Raw genomic sequence first — 21330 nt, forward strand, 5'->3', positions numbered from 1 at the left:
TTACTTTTCAATATCTGATGTGAATTTTACAGTTATAGCATATCTTAATTTGACCTACTCACATTTCCAGTGCTCAAAAATCACACACAGATACTGGCTATTGTTTTGGACATCATAGGTCTAAACTACCATGACTAACCTAAAACAATCACAGTCACTTTCCTAGGGTTGGAAATAGGAACCCAAAGCAAGATACAAAGTACTTAATGTGTGTTTTGTAGGCAACTATCAAAGTGTAGAACTCAGAATTCATATCTCCTCTTCCTATGACTTCTCAGTTATAATAATGATAACAATTATACCATTCTGAATGTATGATCATCTTGGATTTATGTTACCTAAAATTTTGGTAAGTTAGGACTATATCTACAAGGGGATATAGAAACAGCTGACCAATCCTTATGTGATGGCAACTTGCCACTTTCTTCCTTAGTCCTATAATACAAAAAAAAAAAAACTGAACAAATAATCCATGTACTGCATGTACCTAGTACCTGGCCCAAACCTCTCAGCAATGTACTGACATAGATCTTCTGCTCATGACCTAATTGTCGATAGCATCCAATTTTCAATTTTCCAATCTTTCTCTAAGGTCTTGCAAGCAAATAAGTATAAATTACTCAAATCTTCAATTCCTCAAGTTCTTTGGTTGCCCCTTTGCATACATGTTGTGCTCAGTAGCAGAATGGAGAGGAAAGATTTAGCTGATTGATAAACCTCCTGTTAATCTAAAATAGTATATCTACTCTGGAACCTGCTTCTCTGGAAGGAATAAAGGAGTGATATTTAAAAGCAATGTTCCCAGTAGTGTAACAGATTCTCTGAAAAAAGATTTCCCTTCACAGAACTATCAAGGCTCTATAGTAAAATATGCAAATATATAAAACAATATTGTTTTATATGATAACCCATGTATATATAATCTCCTTACAGTATGCAGGTATTTAAGTAGTAAAATTTGAGATCTGATATGGAAGCATTTGAAATGGCACATAGAGCCCTGTTCTCTAACATCCTTCATCTTCTAATCTTATTTTTAGGAAAAAAGGATAGCTCTTTATCTCTTTCAAAATTACATAGAAAAGGATTACTAGATACATTTCTGTGTGCCATAATTTGCTCTTATATTGCCATATTTGGAAGACTCTACAGATACTGGTTGTGTTTTGGGCTCTAAAATCAGCCTGACGTAGCTAAATCCTAGTTCCAACAAATATACTAGTTCTTTTAAATGGGAATATTTCTTTCTTTACATCAATTTTCTCAAATGTATAACATACGACATATAGACAGATAATGTTGATATTCTATAGAAATAATAGAATTAGATGACATCACATCCATGAAATATCACCATAGAGCTTTACAAAGAAAAAAACTCAATAAATATTATCTCTGCATCTGTTTAGTTGATTGCTTGATATCTTACCAATGGGTCTTTTTCTATTCCTTTTTTTCTTTTTGGTGTGTCTTGTATTTTTTGTTTAAATGTTAGACATTATATGTAGAAGAGTGATAGAGATTGGAGGAAATATGATTGATGGGGGGGGGGGACTATGCTTCTTTTTTTTTTTTTTCCTCTGGTTAGACCATCCATGAGAATGGTTGAATTAATCTAGTCCATAGGCGATTTGGGCTTGGGATTTGTTATTGGTACAGTTTTCTTTGTTACTAGTACACCAGCAACTTCAAATTTTTCCATCAGTGGACTACTGCTTTCTTATAGTTGGATAGAGCAAGAAGTGCCAGAAGTTTCTCTGGTATTTTTGTTCCACCTTAAGCTATCAGAAGACTATGCATTCCCTGCACCACAAAAAGGGAGTTTTATCACATTTTTTTCCTCTCTCACTTGCACACTGCCACTGTTTGGTATATAGGGTGAGGGCTTTCTCAGTTCCCCTACTCAGGCCTTAGTTTTAGGCAAATCATGTGTGCTGTGACTGCTCTTGCTTCTAATTCTCAGGGGAGAATCTCATCATCCTTTAAAATTAAGTTCATTTGGTTGCACTGTAGCTCAGCTTTCTAACACCCCTCCCCAAGTTATGACTTTAAGTATCATCTTTTTGTTTTTGTTGTTCTTAGAATGTAATGTTCTCTTCTGACTTACTACATCCTAAGATAAACACCTATACTGAAACATTCTAAGAAGTCATTCTCATCCTTTGACAAGAATGACTAAGTTATTTGTAAGGATACAGTCACATGACACTATGCATGCAAGATACTTGGTAAATATTCCAAATCAAGTTCACTTTTGGAGAGTACTTAAATTCAGAAGTTGAATTTTTATATCATCAATTAAACACTGTAATCCTGTAATTCAATAAACTAAACTGAAGTAAACTATCCATAGCAGCCTTACATAATAAAATGGCTTATTACACATAGATATATATACAACACATAATATCCAAATATGTTTTTAGTGGTGGCAATATACCTTTGTGGGGTTTTTTTGTTGTTTTATTTTTTTTTTGGTAATATACCTTTTTATCAGTATTTTCATTCTATTGCAATACTAAAAGAAATCTCAGAGACTTGATTTGGAAAAACAAATGCTTTTTGGAAAATCAATTAAAAACTGTAATAAATTATGTAACAGTGAACTTCTAGAGTCTGATAGTTTTATTTAAATGAGGTTATAAGTCATAATCCAATCTATATAATAAAAATAATCAATTAAAACATCTTAGAATCTTTTGCCAATATATTCATATCAGAGACCATGTAAAAAATATTATTTTTTCAATATTCATCACTGGGGTATGTAGGAGTAATTTTTAATGGAGAAATATAAAATATTCACATGATGAAAACTATTTTTATCAAAATCAAAAATTATATTGAATTGTTATGCATTATCACAATAATTGGATTACAATATCTTTAACAAAACCTCTCTTATGTTACATTATAATGTGATGCCTAAAAGATATATTTAGAAAAATTTTTATTTAAGAGAAATTCTCCACAAGGGATGCTGAGCATCAAAATCTCAAGCTTGAAGTTTTACATATTGGCAGCTCTGAAAAGCATACAGAAAAATGTTGGTAAGACCACCCCACAAATCATTATCAAGGGTTTCTCAACCTCATCACTGTTGACTGGATAATTACTGTGGGAGCTGTCCTGTGACTTCTTGGTTATTTAGTAGCATTCCTGACCTTTACCCCCTAAATGCTAATAGTACCCATCCAATAATAACAAACATTACCAAATATCCCTTTTTGTGTGGGGACAAATGCACTCCTAATTGTGAACCATAACTAGTCCCTGGCATAACATATCCCCATCACCAGTTAAACCTGAAGTATACATCCAAAAGTAAACAGTCCCAAATTCTGAGAACTGAGGCCTCATGAGTTCTATATTCAAATATATATGTGTGCCAAATGTATGTGTAAATAGCTTTTAAAAGTCTATAGGATATTCACTGAGAAGAAATTATCATGAAGTGGCCAGAAACAGGCTGAGAATATGGCAGAGTAGGAAAACCCTAAGCTCACCTCCTCCAATGGATACAATTAGACAACACTCACATCAGCATAAATAACCCAGAAAATGACCCAAGGACTGGCAGATGAAACTCCACAACTAAAGGTAGAAAAGAAGCCACATTGAAGAAGATAGGAAGGGTAAAGACATGGTTTGGGAGGGAATAGGACCATGGCTCTCTGCAAATGGGAGTAAGCCATGGAGCAGAGCAAAGGGTAAGAAACAGACTATCACATAGTGGAGCACACACAAGGAAAATGAATCCCATTATATTTGGCTTTTAAAGGAAGAGGAGCTGAATTTTTTGAGTTCTGACAACGAGCAGGTCTTAAAGTCTGGAATCTTAAAAATCTGTAGGCTCAGCTCTGGGAGAATCTGGAGAGTATTAGGAAGTGAAGTCCCTGACCTTAAAGAGACAACAGGACAAACTCTCCGCAGAGATAGAGCATAGAAGTGGCAGCTTGAAAAATGCCTGGGGCACATGGGAGAGACATTTATTTACTCATCTCAGAGCATGGTCAGAGAGGCAGAGATTTCAGGGAGACACCTCCAGGAAGAAAGGAGCTAACAGGTATCATATCCCTTTCCAGCCATCCATATAAACACATGGCCAGCTGTGGGAACCAGTAGAGCACCTTCACTCACTACCTAGCTTGCTTACACCAAGCCCTGTCCCACCCCGTTCACCCCCATGCTTCAGTGGATCTGCCCTTTCCAGTCACTCTAATCATGCTTGCTTCACTCTTGTTGCTGCAACTCCCTGCCCCCAAAAGATCAGTGCATACACGGACAACACCGTGTCCACCAACCCATGGCCTCAGTGCAACAGTGGCAGTGGGAGGTCTCATTTCACAAGCAGACCAGCACAACCTTGTTAAAATGCATTTCATCCAGTCAGGGACAAAATATAGCCCACAACTGGCCAAGAGAGCCTTTGCAGACAACTGATCTGAAGGAAAAAGCAGCCAGGACACAATGGCAAGACACATGCAACATATGTAAGAAACACTCTCTGAAGCACCAGGTCCTGGGAAATGTGGAACACAGTATTGGAGGGTACTCTAAGACCTCTTCTTCATAAGTCCATTATCCTCAAGAGCAAGAGACATAGTTGATTTTCCTAATATAGAGAGACACAGAGTTAGACAAAATGAGGAGACAGAGGAATATGTCCAAATGAAAGACTAGAACAAAACTACAACAGAAGATCTGAGCAAAATGGATATGAATAATATTCCTGATAGAGAATTTAAGGTAATGATCATAAAGATAATGGACTTGAGAAAAGAATGGAGGACGTAAGTGTGACTTTTAACAAAGAGATTAAAAAAGAAACAATCAGAGATGTAGAACACAAAGTGAAATTAAAAATACAGTTGATAGAATAACAGGCTAGGGGAAGCAGAGGAATGAATTAATGACCTGGAAGACAGAGTCTGGAAAGTAATCAAGCTGAGCAGGTAAGAGAAAAAAAAATATATTAGGCAAAATGAGAATAGACTTAGGGAATTCAGTAACTGCATAAAGCATAACAATATTCACATTATAGGGATCCCAGTAGAAGAAAAAAGAGACAAAGGGGGCAGAAAAAATTATTTGAAGAAATTATAGCTGAAAATTTCCCCAACCTGGGAAGGAAACAGATATCTGGATGCAGGAAGCAGAAATCAACCCAGGGAGGTCTATATGAAAACATATGGTAATGAAAGTGGCAAAAAGTAGTGATAAAGAATGATTTTATAAGCAGCAAGAGAAAATAAGGCAGTTACATATGGATATACATGAGTAGTTCAGTCAGTTAAGCATCCAGCATGTGATTTCAGCTCTGGTTATGATCTCATGGGTCATGGGGTTGAACCCTGCACTGGGCTCTGTGCCTGGGGGGAGTCTACTTGAGATTATCTCCCTCTGTACCTCCCCTGACTTGTGTTTTCTCTCTCTCTCTCTCTCTCTCTCTCTCTCATAAATAAATAAATAAATAAATAAATAAATAAATAAATATTTTTTTAAATAAATTTTTGTATTTTTATTTTTGTAAAAGATTTTACATACTAGGGGAAGCTCCATAATACTATCAGATTTTTCAGCAGAAACTTTTCAGGCCAGAAGAGAGTGATATTATGTATTCAAAGTGCCAAAAGGGAAAAATCTATAGCCAAGACTACTTTATCCAGTAAAGGTATCATTCAAAATAGGAGAGATAGTTTCTTTGACAAACAAAAACTAAAGGAGTTCATGACCATTAAACCAAAAAATATTAAAAGGAACTCATTGAATGGAAAGGAAAGACCATAAGTGATAACAAACATTAAAATATGCCACCATATACCAAAAGTGTGGGTGGCAGAGGAGTAAAGAAAGGGTTCAAACTTAAGCAACCATCAATTTAACATTGACTGTTATATGCCAAAGATGTTTTATAAATATCTAATAGTAATCACAAATCAAAAACCAGTAATAGATAAAGAATAAAGAGAAAGAAATTCAAGTTTATTATGAAAGAAAACCAACAAACCATGAAAAAGAGAAAAGAACAGAGAAAAACTATAAAAACAAGAAAACAAGTAACAAAATGGCAGTAAAACATACTTATCAATAATTACTTCGAATGTAAGTGGACTAAATGCTCCTGTCAAAGGCATACAGGGAGACAGTGGATTAAAAAAAAAAAAAAAAAAAAAAACAAGACTATTCTATATGTTGCCTAAAAGAAACTCATTTGTTGATATAAAGATATCTGCAGACTGAGAGTGAGGGAATGTAGAAACATTTATCCTGCAAATGGATGTCAAAAGAAAGCTGAAGTAGCAATATTTATATTGGATAAAAAGACTATAAGAAAAACAAGGATAGGCCACAGCCAGCACAACTAAAAAGGCAATCAACTGAATGGAAGAAGATACTTGCAAAAGACATATTCAGTAAAGAGTTAGTTTCCAAAATATATAAAGAACTAATACAACTCAACATCCAAAAAACAAATAACCCAATTAAAAAAATGGGAAAAAGACATAAACAGAAGTTTCTTCAAAGAAGACATCCAGATAGCCAACAGACCCATGAAAAGATGTTCAATGTCACTCATCATCAGGGAAATGCAAATAAAACCACAATAAGATTAAACCTCACACATGTCAGATGGCTAAAATAAAAAACACAGGAAACAACAAATGGTGGGAGGGATGTAGAGAAAAAGGAACCATTGTGAACTGAAAGACTGTTTTGAGGTTCTTCAAAATGTTAAAAATAAAACTACTCTATTACCTAGTAATCACACTACTAGGTATTTACCCAAAAAATACAAAAACACTAATTCAAAGGAGTAGATGACCTCTGTTTATTGCAGCATTGTTTGAAATAGCTAAATTATGGAGGCAGCCAAAGTGTCCGTTGATAGATGAATGGATAAAGAAGAGGTGGTACATAGATACAATAGATTATTCAGCCATTAAAAAGAATGAAATCTTGCCATTTGCAATTACCTGGAAAGACCTAGAGAGTATAACACTAAGTGAACTGTCAGTTACCATTTGATTTCACTCAAATGTGGACTTTAAAAAACAAAATAAATAAAAAGGGGTGGAAAAGAGACAAACCAAAAGCACTCTTAACTACAGAGAACGAACAGATGGTCCCAAGAGGGGACATAGGTGGGGCAACGGGTGAAATAGTGATAGGATTAAAGAGTACAATTATCATGATGAGCACAGAATAATGCATATAAGTATTGAATCACCAAATTGTACACCTGAAACTAACATAACACTGTATGTTAACACTGCTGGAATTAAAATTAAAAACTTAATAAAAAATGAAGTGGCCAACACATAAGTCTTGTCAAGATATTTCTCTAAACTTGAAAAAGAGTAGCAACTTAAAAATTAGACATTTAAATAGAGAGAGTACTACTATAGTGTCTGAAACTCGTAAGGCACACATGTATTGTACAATTACCTGGGTCACACTAATTATGACATTTCTTGGAGGGCACATAATTTAGGATTACAAAACACCACAGACCTTTGGTTTCCACATGACATCATTTTCAAACATCAGGGAGTTTATTTTCTCATGAAACAGAAAATTAAATGCAAGTTGGAATTTATAACAATGGTATTGAAAACAGAACAGCAAAACTGCTTATAAAATGGCAAGTAAAAGATACTTAAAGAATCCAAAAACAAAAACAAAAACAAAATCTATGTCCTATTTGGCATCATCTCATGCATTTGAGGGAGCAATAGGGTAAAAAAAATGTATTATGATCCATAATTTTTCTCAGCCTCCTCTTCCCAGCCCCCACTAGGATCCCACACCAGTCTTCATCTGTTCAGTCAAGTTTTCCTCACCTTCCACCACATTCTGAGGAAGGAATGTCTCAGACAAACAAGTTTCTGAAGCTTTCAAAGGTGGAAAGGGACAAGTGGTGACGAAAAGAGATACAGCCCACCCACAGGTGAACTTTTTATAATAATAAAAGAGTAAGTGAGGAAGAAGAATAGGATAGAAGAGAGAAGAAAACAATTTTTCAAGTCTGAAGTGGAAATGATTTGGCTGGAACTTGGAAAATGAGAGGGGTTTAAGCCAATGAAGAGAGTATGAGAACTTTAGGGGGGAGAAAAGACATAAGAACTACCACAGAGTGTTTTGAATTGGGTCTATTTTAAAGTTTTTTGAAAGACATAAGGATAGAATTTTTTTTTTAAGATTTTATTTACCTATTTCAGAGAGAGTCAGAAAGCACACAGAGGGAGAGCGAGAAGCAGACTCTCAGCTGAGCCTGAGGCAGGGCCAGGCTCGAACCCAGTACCAGGACCATGACTTGAGCCAAAGGCAGACACTTAACCAACAGAGCTACCCAGGCACCCTGAGCATTTCAATTTCTTTTAAATTACTTCTAGGGGATCCCTGGGTGGCGCAACGGTTTGGCGCCTGCCTTTGGCCCAGGGCGCGATCCTGGAGACCCGGGATCGAATCCCACATCAGGCTCCCGGTGCATGGAGCCCGCTTCTCCCTCTGCCTGTGTCTCTGCCTCTCTCTCTCTGTCTGTGACTATCATAAATTTAAAAAAAAAAAAAAAAAAAAAAAAAAAAAGAGTGATCCAGTTTTTTAAAAAAAATAAAATAAAATAAAATAAAATAAAATAAAATAAAATAAAATAAAATAAATTACTTCTAGCCACATGTCCTTTGTTTCTCTGAATGTGATCCCTTGCAGAATCGGAAACAATTCAACCTGGGACTTATTAGCAAAAGTATATTTACATTGATGGAATTCCTACATTGAGGCAAATGGAACAATATTAGTAAAACATTTGAATGTTAAGTCACTGAGAAATGGGATCATCACTTCAGAAAAGAATTCCACAAATGTGGATAATAGTTTCCTTGGCCCTTCCTCCCCTCCTATGGACTTAACCTTGGCAATCATGGGGAATCACCATCTGGGAACAAGTACAAGGGTGTTCTGTTATAGAGCGGCCCAGAGATCAATCGGAGGCTACCTCAAAATTCTCAGGACTGTACACATGAAATTCAACCAGTACACCTTTGATTCCATATAACACTGCTTAGTTCCTTATGGCATTCTGATGGATTCCTGCTGTTTACCAGATAAAACTTTGTTAATCTAAATTATTAGCCAGTGTAATTAATGCAAATCTGGTCCTTGACCTGTGGGTCAGAGGAGAATATTAATTACATTTAACCTCTGATATTTGTCAACTGCTTTCTGTACTCATTTGAACCTCAAATCTGCTGAAGACATGAAATGCTTAAATTTATAATACATGTGAATATATTTCAACTGGACCCTGTCATATTGCGATTTTCTAAAAAATAATGTTGCATTTACACCTATGCTGTAGGCTAGAATCTTAATGTATGGTAGTTAATGTACTGAATGGGAAATCATTATCATCCAGGACCAAAAACATACAGAAATAAACAAGAAATAGAGACAGAGTAGAAATAGCCATACTACAGTGTCTCCTAAATACATAATTTTTCCTACATAAGTAACATAATCACCCATTAAGGAAAAAGTTCTTATCTTGGTCCATGCATGTGTTCAGATAGTTAATTATTTGTTAGCTCCTTAAAGTAAAATCCTCTGCCAAGTGATGTTATAATCACGGTGAGCAGTTAAAACTTCAAAAGTTGTATCTGATGCTGCTCTGTAGAAATGCAAGCGTGTATTTGCTAATTCAATTTGTGTTTAGTGTGTTAGATGGTTTCAAAAAATAAAATCCACATCCAGAGCATTCTTTCCCAAAGCTTTTATGAGCTTTAGCGCATGCACACTTGCATTTATTCAAGATGTGGTTTTCAATTTTTTGCCCCAAATGAAATTTTTTCTAATACACTTCACACCTCCAAAACCATCACCTTTCCTAAGTAGAAAATTGTTACTGAAATGTAAGCCATCTTCACACTTTGGTAGTATTATCATTATATTTATTTTACAAGCTTGTAACTTTGAGCTTTTTACCATTTAAAATATGGCTGGTGGATTTCTTTTTTTTCTCCCTTTTTTTTAGGTGTGTGTGTCACAGGTAGAGGGGGACATTTATTCAATTCCATTATTTTTTTGTTATTGTTTTGTTACTTTTGTGTAGTAAAAGGCTCTATTACTTTCCCCAAACATAAAAATCTGAATTATAGGGATCAAAACCACCAGGAAAACCGATGTTTTCATTTAGAGAAAATTGTTAAAGAAATCCTCTCACAAAAAAAAAAAAAAAAAGAAATCATCTCACTATGTTCAATATATTTTTCATAAAACAGATGCTATAAACATGTTTCTAAACTTTCAAAAAATATTTACTCATATTTTATATATATTTAATATTTACTTATAACTGAGAGCAGTATATATATATATATATATATATATATATATATATATATATGGTATCACCCATCAATCTCCAGCTTCCTCAATTTTCTTCTCAAAATGTATTTCTGTAATGCTAGGATCTTGTGCCCACAAAAGCAAATATTCAACCCACCATTCCCTTGACTTGCCCTCTTCCCAGGTTTCTGCCTCAGGACTCAATGAATTAATAATCATTTGTGTGACCTTTAAAACAATGAAAAGGTATCTTAATCCAGAGGTTCTCAATAAGGGCAGAATTTGCCAGAATTACCTAAGGAAATTTTTTTAACTTCATACACCTGTCTCCTTTTGCCCTATCTCTAACCCAAAATTTCTAATAAAATTTATATCTGTACAAAATATTATTTTCCTTTATAGAAATTTCATCCACACATGATTTTAATGTTGTAACCAACACACATCACCTCTGAAGTATTTAACCAAAGAAGGCATTTATTTATATTACATGGTTTGTTCACATAATTATTGGACAGTCTGATTAGCAGATACAGAGTTGGGCAAACCTATAAAACTAGGCAGGATCCAGGACAGCAATCAAAATCATATCCCAAATGCAAATCTACAAGAATACTGCAGGCCACCAAATACCGGATGCTACCCCTTGCACTCCACTGTGACCACCTCAGAGCACTCTGCAGGAGCACAGCCCTGTTCCTTTTCTGCTCAGGGCATGTGAATGCTCTTGGCCCCACACCATCTAACATGAAAATAGATTCTCATCTTCGCTCTTTGGTTTACTAGCTCCCAATTCAGAATCTGGGGTGATGTATCTAATCTGCCTGGACAAACCAGAAGAGGTTTGCTGGGGAAACTAAGTATCTGCCATTTTCATCTTTTATGGGGGATTTTCAAAACACAGTTCAGATAATGGGCACACTGCAGGCTTTGAACAAAAACGTATGAGTATTTGACTTTGAGTCCCTGCTAATATAATGCTACTTTGAAATCCCTCTATTGGTAAACGCTGTACTTTTAAACATATATAATTGTTAATTTGAGTTTACTAGCAAGTTTTTTAAATCTAAATATTAATATTTTAAAGCACTGTTTCATCATACACAAATAAATATGTTTTATTAAAACAAAGAAGAGGAAATAAACCAAATAATACTGAATGAGAAAAACATACATCATTCCAGAATAGTATCTTTATTTTGTGTTTATTCTACCAATCTATACACACTATAAATCTTAATTTGCCCTTTATTTTTCATATAACAAAAGTGGTGTTGGCCTAACAATGAGAAGGCTCAGTCAGCTATGCAACTAATACACTGTGCTCCCTTGGGTGGTCATTTATTCTGTGTGTCACTGTCCTATTTTATAAAACAGATACATTAATGCAGGGTCAAAATGCCTCTCAGAATTCTTAAGAGAAACTAATAATAACCTTCCCTTGGCTGGCTCCTTTTCACTTTAGAGTCCCCTCACCACAGTGGCCATCCAGTGGTACTCTACTAAATTGGCCCCTACTAGAAACTCATTCTCCTATCAATCTGATTTCAGTTTTTTTGTCACTCTCCAAAAACACCTTGTTCATTTAAGTGTTTACTGTTTGCCTTTCTATCATGAGAATATAATTTTTCAGGGACAGGGATAAAGTCTAACTAAGCAGTGTATCACCAGCTTCTAGAACCAAGCCCAGCACACAGCAGACACTTAAATATCTATAAACAAATAGATAAATGAGATAAAAGACATGAAAGCACTTTTGGGAAGTTAAAATACCTATTGAAAGTAAAATATTTGTAAAAATATTTATCCCTCAATAGTTACAACAAAAATAGTCTTTTTCATCTAAATCAGTTATATCTGTTGTCAATTCTGTCAACAAAAGTTAAAGATTTTAACAAATACTATGGTTCCTCTTCTGATTCTGGCACCAGGGATACATTTTTACATACACATAAAGAATTCCACATAAAAGATTTTATGTGTCTCTTTCAAAAGATTTTTCTCTCCCTATAAGGAGAAACTTTCTGTTATATGGACAAGTTCTCTGTGATGAATAATACAAGATCAGAGGAGGACAGTGGACACCTACTTCTCTTTTCTTGGTGCTACGGTTCACCTAATACACTCTCATTCTTTGTTCTTTACAATGATATACCATTGTCACTGGCCTTCTAAATGCTCCTTTAATTTCTTCCTCCTGCTGCACTACATGATTTTTATGAGGATGAACAAAGAATTACTAGTCCATTTCGATCAGCAGTAAATCTCCCTTTTGCCCTTGTTACTTCTTAACTGTACTTTTGGTCTTATTTTCTGAAAATGATTAATTCAAGTGGAAAGGTAGTATATTGCCACATCCTTGGATTTTACCTCCTCTTTCTGACTAACTGCTGCATGGGTGCAACTCATATGCACCGAACTTGGTCAAGGCTTTGACACTTTCGTTGTAGCATTAGACCAAACTGGGAGTATAGAATCCATGAAACAGTCAGGACACATGGTATCTGTTCAAATTCTGATATTACCTTTCTTTATTAACTTGCATAAATTATTTTCCTCTTTGACTAGTTTCATTGCTTGTGTTATGAGAATGGAAACTAAGAAAAGTCTATATTTTCCTATGTAATTCATAGTGTAAAGTTTGATAAATAATGTAGCCTGGAAAGTTTCCTTAAGATGTAGATTATCTACTGTCAAAGTGGAGATAAAAATAATTTATGGCATTCCTCAGAGACATGAAAACAAAACTCAAGAATAATTTCCTCATTTTAAATTATGGAAAAATAGATATTTGTAAGAGAGCTTAATTAAGTAAGAGACTGTTGGTCAACTGAGGTTAAAAAGCAGTGTGATACACTGAAAGGTAGAGTACTAATCTAAGAATTAAATATTTCAGGTATCATTTTGAGCACTATTAAATGATTTCTCTATAGTCTGAGGGCAATAACTTAAAGTTTTGGTGTTTCATTTTCCTAACTGTATTTTGAGAAGCCTTGTGGATTTAAGAACCCTGTATTCGCTAGTAGAATCTCCAATCAGATAGGTCATCACTTTTACACAAGAACTAGAGCCTTCTCTGGGGGATTAAAATGTGGAAATCACAGCAATTTACTTACCCATAAATGTCTGGTTCCAAAAGAAAAGGAAAAAACTAATTATGCATAAGGCATTCACAAAATACAGACGACATCACATAAGATGAGGCATTCTACTGTTTCTTTGTGTTAAGGTATGAGACTGAAACTGAGCTACTACCCTGGAAGGAATAAAGGTGGATGCAGAAATATGCAGAAAGCAAACTGCACTCCTGATATGGTAAATGTTTACAACATGGGGAGAGGTAAGGTCTTTCCTTTCTTTGATGTAATGATAAAAGAGTACACAAAGCTAGTTGTAGAACAAAATCTTGAAGAATATACCTTTTTTATGCCCATTATTTTTTTTAAAACATGACCATCCCTTATTCACTGAATCCTCTACTCTCAAGAAGATAATAGCTATTATTTGTCCCAAACAATGACAACACAGTCGTGGTTGCCTATAGACCAACTGCTTCAGATATCATCCATGTCCTTGTTTATCACTTAACACAAGTCTAATGGATTAATGAATTAGATCCAAGGTTTGGGATGAGAAGGTTACTTCTCAAAACACCCTATAATGGTGAATGATGCTATGAATGGAGGGAAGGCAGACCAGGATGTACCTCTAAAAATTGGTGAGAATTTGTTATTGCCCTCGCCTATAGCATTTCTGTTCTTGGATCACTCTTCTTAAGAAAGTAGCCAGTTATTCTGAGTTTTTCTTGTTTATTTCCCTAAGTAGAGGTTCCTTTAATTCAAGCTGGCTTATATTCTATTCTCATGAATATGCTACACTTCATTCTACCTGGCTAGTGATAATTTATGATTTCTTATAGCTTTTATGCCAAAGTTAGCTGGAAAGTTTCTCATATTTGCTCCCATATTCTGAATTCTTTAGTCTGTTACAGAGCTAACTCAGCACTAGTTTTCAAACAGAGAAATCTTTCCTTTGTTGCTTCAAAGACAGGGACATTGGTAATGTAATTCTAGGATAATAGAAATATTAATAAAGGGTAATAGTAATAACTAGAGTACTAGTTACCAATGTGGAAATAGATGTAAGAACAAGAAAAGTAACAATAACAGTGGAAATGGCTAAAGACAAACCTTACACAATGGAAGACGTAGAGGTTTGTTTTTCATTTTTGTTTTTTTGTTTTGTTTTGTTTTTTGCAGTTACAGCTCCTTGCATTCTTTCCTTGTGTGGCCTGAGGATTAGTGGGCTCAGAGTAAGCTCATCTTTCCTAAATTATAGAAGGTCTCTGAGTAGTTCAAGTTTACCACTCTAGGTCATGTTGTGTAAACTATGAGAATCAAGGTTGGAATGAAATGAGAAGCTAAGTAAAGCAATGGTATTATAGGTCTGGAATGCCTCTTTCACAACTCTTGCCATGCAGAGGATTTGAGAATCAACCAAATCAATCTATGCAGTATTTCTTTCTGTTCATATCTCTGGTTGCCTAAAATAAAATCAAATGGTGATCCCTGATGCATTTCTAGTGCAGAAAAGTTTGGACCATGGTTGACACAAAAAGAACAGCAGATGCATGCATATGTGGTGCTTAGATGTATTAAGCTTTCACAACACAGAATAGACAAAGTGCTATAGTGAATGAGTCACAGAGCAAAACAGGAAAAAGCCTTAACCCAGTATGCTGGGAGAAAAATCTCTGGGTAGCAGTACTGATTAGCATTTGGACTTCTGGAGGAGAGCTGTAAAATGAAAACAGGTGAGAACATCTCAACTTAGAAGAGAACTGAAAACCACTGGCAGGGTTACAGAACCAAGAAGCAGAGTACATTTTAGAGATAAGATCAAGTAAGCAGTTTTAAATCAGTTTCTTTTGAGGCTTTATAAAAAAGGAAAGACAAAAAGAAAAGTATATAGTATATAAAGGATGGATACTCAATATTTATTTTTCTCTTCCTAGGTAGTAAACTATTAACACCAGAATTTTAATTCATCCTGAAGTCTTATATTTCTTTTTCATTGAGTAAGGCAAAAAAGAATTCTCATTAAAACAGAAGCAAAAAGAAAGAAAAACTGTACAGAAAGAAGAGTAAAGAAAAATATCTTGCTCTTCATTAAAATTTGTTCTCACTGATAAAATCCCAACAGCTATATTCCATTTAGTGGAGTGCAAGGAGGGGACAGAGTTTTTCCAATCCATATAAACTAGAAGAAGTCTAACAAACAAAATATTGACTATCCTTTCAAATAGCTCAATTGGGAAATAATGATTAGTGTCAGACATAATATCACAAGGTCAGTAACCTTTCATCCCACAGCGCAATATTTTACTGTGTTTGCCCCAGAAATCAGTTACAATAAACTCTACCATTTGTCATGTACATCATTTGGATTTTCTGAATGTAGGAATAGTTGACCTTAACCATTCTACAACTACTAGAAGTTGAAGGTCATGCCATATGTCATTGAAAAGAGAATTTTCTCTGAATTGGCAATAAGCTCTTGACTTTGACCCGTGACATTAATGCCATGAAGTAAAATGTTTTCCATCTTTGTGATTTACATAGAAAACACATGTACTTTATTCTACTAGGCTATTCTTTTACATCTGTACCAGAATCTTGTGCATTTAAAATGAAGTATTCAAGCAAACAGATTTACTTGCTGCTAAAATTAACTTGCTTCCAGAGAATAGAGTTCTAGAGCAATTTTTCTTTTCTCTACTGCATGTCTGATTGCTAGAGAAACAAATAAAGGTAGCTATCAATAATAGATCATTTCAGAAGCCATAAACATGATGTAGTTGAGAAATACAAATACTTCTTTTTAAAAACTATATAAATACTTAAGACCCACCCTTCAAAATCTCTTTAACTATCAATTGTTATCTTTTCCCTCCAGGTGACTTGTTGAAATGAGAAAAAGGGAGAATTCTGGTTAAATATTTTACTGCATTTAATATATTTAACACCTCATATAATATTGGCACAGTTCGCAACCTAGATTTTATCTGACAATTGCTCTGTAAGAAAAATGCAATATACTCATATGTCACCAATCAATTTAAGGTTATATTATGTTTAGTCACAAACCCATCTTTCAGAACTTTCATTTCATTTCCTATCACACCCTGCAGATGTGATATGTATGTTTCTTAGTGGAAAAGAGAATAGAGTATTTCTAAAGGCTGTGCACTTCAAGTAACCAAGGCACCATAAAGATCCTTTATTTTTCATCAAATTAAATTTAGAAGTTTGCCAGGGAGAAATGTGAGCAGAAAGATACGAAGAGATACATTCTTCTTTATATGAATATATGAAACCTTAAATAATACTATTTTACAGTGATTTGTGTATCACATGTGATTATTGCAACATATCTTTCTAGGAGAGAGAGAGATATACATACATAGAGAAAGATCTACACCCATATAATTCATATATTTAATGATGACAATAACTTGATTCATTCACCTATCTTTCATTTTCTCCTTTCCAACATGGTCATGATCTCCCTGTGGACAAGAAATATACTGTACTTGTCTTTGTGTGTTAAATATCTAGCATGTATTGGGCATTAGGTAAATGCCTGTTAGCTACTGGTATTGAAGGAAAAATAAAATTTTATATGCATGGTATCTATTAATTACGTAGTGCTTCCTAAAATTTTAGTTTTCCTAAAATTTCCTCCTTCCAGTTACAAGGACCTTACTGTATTTCAGTATGCCATATTTAGTATACCATGAAGCTTGGCTCCTTCACTTATTATGAAATCTATTATGAAAATTTAGGCAAGATGCCTAACCATTTGTGCTTCATTTTCCTACATGAAAATGGATATAATAATTATACCTACTCCACAGGGATTAGGAGGATTATTTGGGTTAATATAAGTGCCTCAAAGAGTGCCTGGTACATAGTAACGGCTATGCAAAGATATGCTGTGTTAATTACTACTATCTCCTAGTCTTCTTTTCTGAAAATAAGAACAATAATACCACTACTTCATAGACCTATTAGCATTAAATGAGACAATAAATATAAAGCAACTAACATAATTTTCTGGTAGGTTGGATGTGGAGTATAAGAGAAAGTAGAGTCAAGAATGATCCTAAGGCTTTTCTCCTAAGCAATTAAAGGGAAGGAATTGCCATACACTGAGATGGGAAAACTTGAAGGAGCACTTCTGGTGGGAGCAATTCAAAAGGTCAATCTTAAGGATTTTAGATTATAAACGCTACTAAATATTTTAATGTATGTCTTAATGTACACAAAATAAAGGAAAGAATACAAATCAGTAAATTCAAAATCGAAGTACTAATCCACAGGGTCTATATTGAGTTAATTGAACCAACTGTATATATCAGTGGTTTCCAATTTATTAGATATTTGGGACCTTTTCAGAAGCTGATGATAGGTACATGTACACATACACACAAAATGCTCAAACATTTAATTTTTATGCATGGAAATTTGATTTTATCCACATGAGCCATAAAAACATCTTTGACAAAATTGTAATCCTCTCTTTCCAATTTTTCATGCAAAATAACACTCACTTCCTGAAAAACAATTTTAGCAAATTGCACAAATAAAATCAAATATAAACTTTATTTCTGCATAAAAGTTAATTTCAATAGACAGCTGCTGTTGTTTGGCTTATGTGAAAAGCTGACAACATGTATAGTACATTCAATTTATTTAGATATTAAATGATTTCAGATTTTTTGTTTTGATGGTAGCAAGGTTTTAAAACCAAAGTTCACATAAATATACTTGGACAAATGATATCTGAGTTCTCATATTTCATATCATTTCAGAATTCTGCTTTTTTTAAATTTTTATTTATTTATGATAGTCACAGAGAGAGAGAGAGAGAGAGAGAGAGAGAGAGGCAGAGACACAGGCAGAGGGAGAAGCAGGCTCCATGCACCAGGAGCCCGACGTGGGATTCGATCCCGGGTCTCCAGGATCGCGCCCTGGGCCAAAGGCAGGCGCCAAACTGCTGTGCCACCCAGGGATCCCATGAATTCTGCTTTTTTAAAGAATCTGAGTTGAATTTTCACAAGTATCTTTGTCCTCAAACCCATGAGGTCATCTGGTAAAGCCTGTATCAACCTTCATAAAAATGTATTCCAGCACTGAAATATTGACATAATTAACTCTCTCATACCTCCTCTTCCAAAATGGTGAGTTGGCCAAAATATTTCTAATTTTAACACCATTAATCATGATAAATGTAAGAACTTGACTCAATCTGTTTTTCCCATTATTAAAGTCAAATCTATTGTCCAAAATACCTAGGCAATGAATAAATGTATTACTATAAAACTGTTCTAAGTTATAATAGTGAACAACAGAAAAGGAAATTAAGTGCACAAGTCATCTATACTTTCATAAAAGAACAAAATACTTAGGAATAAATTTAACAAAAGGGGTATAAAACTTGTACTCTGAAAACTACAAAACATTGTTAAGAGGCACTAAAGAACACCTCAATAAATGGGAAGACATCTCATGTTCCTAGATCAGAAGTTATCATTAAGATGGGAGTACTTCCCAAAGTGATACACATTTATAGTAATTCATATCAAAATCCCAGTTAGCTTTTCTACAGAATCTGCAAACTCAAAATTCATTGGTAAATGCCAGGGAAACATCATATCCAAAATAATCAATACAGATTTAAAATTATTGCTTTATGAAGTTGACTTTTAATCAGATAGAAGAAAAGAGTTGCAAATTGAGTACATCTGTATCAACTTTTGTATTTATCTATCTACTTACCATTACATTACCATTATCCTTTATTTTTTGTTTCTGTATATTCAGGTAAGTGCCTAGTTTCCTTTTATGTCAGTTTAAAGGGATTCTCTTAGTATTTCTTGCAGGACAGGTCTTCTAATGACAATTATTTAAATCTCTTGTTTATCTAAAAGATGTCTTAATTTCTCTAATTTTCTGAAAGATTGTTTTGCTGGATATAGATTTGTTGATGGTCCTTTTTTAAAACAATTCAAATAGATCATTCTGTTGCCTTCTGACCTCCAAAGAATCTGATTAAAAGAAAAAAAAATTAGATGTTAACCTTATTGGTATCTCCAAGTGATGAATCATTTCTCTCTTGCTGCTTTTAGGATCCTCTCTTCATCTTTAGTTTCACAAGTATATAATGTGCTTAGTTGTGCATCTGAATTTATCCTACTCGGAGCTCTTTGAATTACTTGTATATATTGACTAAAGTTTTTAATGGAATTTGGGCAATTGTTAGTTCTTATCTCTTCAAATATTTGTTCTGTTTCTTTCACTCTCTCCTTCGCTTCTAGAACTTCTGTTATGTACATGTTGGTATTCCTGATGGTTTCTTACATGTCTCCAAGTTTCTGGTCATTTTCCTTCATTACTTTTTGTCTTTGTTTTAGGCTGGATAATCTCAGTTGACCTACCTTTAAATTCACTTTATCTTTCTTCCGCTGACTCAAATCAGATTAGATATTGTACTTTTCAACTTCAGAATTTCTATTCAGTTGTCTTGTGATTTCTAACCACTTACAGATACTCTCTATTGAAACATTATTTTCATATTTTCCTTTACTTTTTAGACATCGTTTCCTTTATTTCCTTTAACATAATTATAATAAGTGATTTAACAACCCTTCTGAGATCGAGTATCTGGGTTTACTCAGGAACACTTTCTAAAGACTACTTTGTTGTTTTCCTATATATGGGTCATAGATGTCAGTTCTCTGCATGTCTTGTACTTTTTTGGTGAAAACTAGACATTTTAGAAAATATACTGCCACAGCTCTGAATATTAGATCCCTACCTCCCACGGATTTAGTGACTGTTCTGGACTAATTCTGCAAATTCTGTATACTTTGTCATTTGCTTCATTAGCTCAGTGGTTAGCCAATTATTGGACAGTTATTTACTTAAATCTTTCAAACCAATAAATCTTCCAACATTTGCCAAAGAGTTATTTCTGTCTTTGGGGGCAGACTTTCAATCCTTTGGCAGGAAAATTATGACTCTACCTTAGCCTTCAATTCCTGCTGTGATATATCCTCTAGATGAAGCAGATATGAGAGATCAATGCTTTCTCAGGTTTTTCCTGGACTTAGGTACAGTTCTATAAATAGTACTGACCGTCTAGATTTCCAAGGATATGAACAAAGCTCTTGACATCTCCTTCTCCCATATGGCATTGCTCCCTCAAATTGCTATGGTATTAAACAAGTATATATATATATATATATATATATATATATATATATATATATATTCATTTGTAAGATATATATATATACATATATACATTATATATACTTTTTTATAGGGTTGGACACACAGAGGGAACTCTGAGTCAGATCAAACAAACACAAACCCTGAGGATAAAGTTTGCATGGAACTGTTAGGTCAGTGAAAATTTGGGGGGGATAGGATTTTGGGGGAATTCCAAACCCTTTCTTTCCTTCTTTATGATTGCTGTTTCTCACAGACACTGTAGTTGAGAAATAACTTTCAAGGCTACTGCGGAGCTGGAGAAAGGGACATGGAATAGGATATTCACAAAATTCTGTTCTTTCTGTGATTCATCTGGTTGTTTCATTATTTTTGTTTTATTTTAATAAACACTTCTCAAAATGTTGCAAACACTTCACTAATTTACAGAATTCTGAAAATGTTGATCTCAACATTTTTTGCCAGTGTTTTCCTTGCTTTTATGGAGGAGCAGATTTTTGGATGTCCTTATCTCACCATTCCAAAAGAGATTTTCATTCCATTCTGTGAGCAAACTATCAGCATGGCTTATTCAAATATCATATAGATTATAAAACATGTTCTCCTAAACCATTAGCAACTTGAAATTAAATCATTTCATTATTATGTAATCTCAATTTTAGCATATCAATCCCTTACTTATTTTACC

This window comes from Vulpes vulpes, chromosome 14 (assembly GCF_048418805.1).
Source record: "Vulpes vulpes isolate BD-2025 chromosome 14, VulVul3, whole genome shotgun sequence".
Taxonomy (NCBI): domain Eukaryota; kingdom Metazoa; phylum Chordata; class Mammalia; order Carnivora; family Canidae; genus Vulpes; species Vulpes vulpes.